General features: G+C 48.2%; 1 pseudogene; it reads right to left on the reverse strand.

The window, feature by feature from the left end:
• Nucleotides 1–395: 395 nt before the first annotated feature.
• LOC126274507 (5S ribosomal RNA) lies at nucleotides 396–513 on the reverse strand (annotated as a pseudogene).
• Nucleotides 514–751: the final 238 nt, after the last annotated feature.

A 751-nucleotide genomic window follows, 5' to 3' on the forward strand; every position in this document is an offset into this window, starting at 1 on the left:
CCTCCACAATTACAGCGTATTACATTGATAACGACAGCGGATCGTACATCTCACAGATCTGTGAACGACATTTTGAAATACAATCATCACAAGTTACTAAATATATATTTTTTATTCTGTAACTAGGTCCGGCATTAAAGTCGGTGACTGGCAGAACCGGACAATGTACGTAACAAGAGAATACAGCTGTATTAGGAAGCTGCGTAATGTAGTACGCACTCACTCCGTCTTCAGGCCGACCGACGTGTCATCCTCAGTGGAGGATGCGGATAGGAGGGGCGTGGGGTCAGCGCACCGCTCTCCCGCTGTTATGATGGTATTCTTGACCGAAGTCGCTATTATTCGATCGAGAAGCTTCTCATTTGGTATCACGAGGCTGAGTGCACCCCGAAAAAGGGCAACAGCGCATGGCGGCCCTTATGGTCACCCATCCAAGTGCCGACCACGCCCGGCAGCGCTGAACTTCGGTGATCTCAAGGGAACCGGTGTATCCACTGCGGCAAGGCCGTTGCCAATGTAGTAAGAGAAGCATTTATATTACTAAACCTCACTTCACATTTTTTGTGGTGTATGCCACTTGTCTACAATTTTAAGATTACTACAATCTCAGAGAGCGAAAGTCAATCCTGTCTGTGACTGGTTCTACCGCATCCATCTCCGTCCTTACATATTCATTCCTCATTCGATGCAAGCGGGTCGCTCTTACGCTCCGCCGTGAACTGTCCATATCGACAGCCTCAGTTTTCCCCCT

This window comes from Schistocerca gregaria, chromosome 5 (assembly GCF_023897955.1).
Source record: "Schistocerca gregaria isolate iqSchGreg1 chromosome 5, iqSchGreg1.2, whole genome shotgun sequence".
Classification (NCBI taxonomy): Eukaryota; Metazoa; Arthropoda; class Insecta; order Orthoptera; family Acrididae; genus Schistocerca; species Schistocerca gregaria.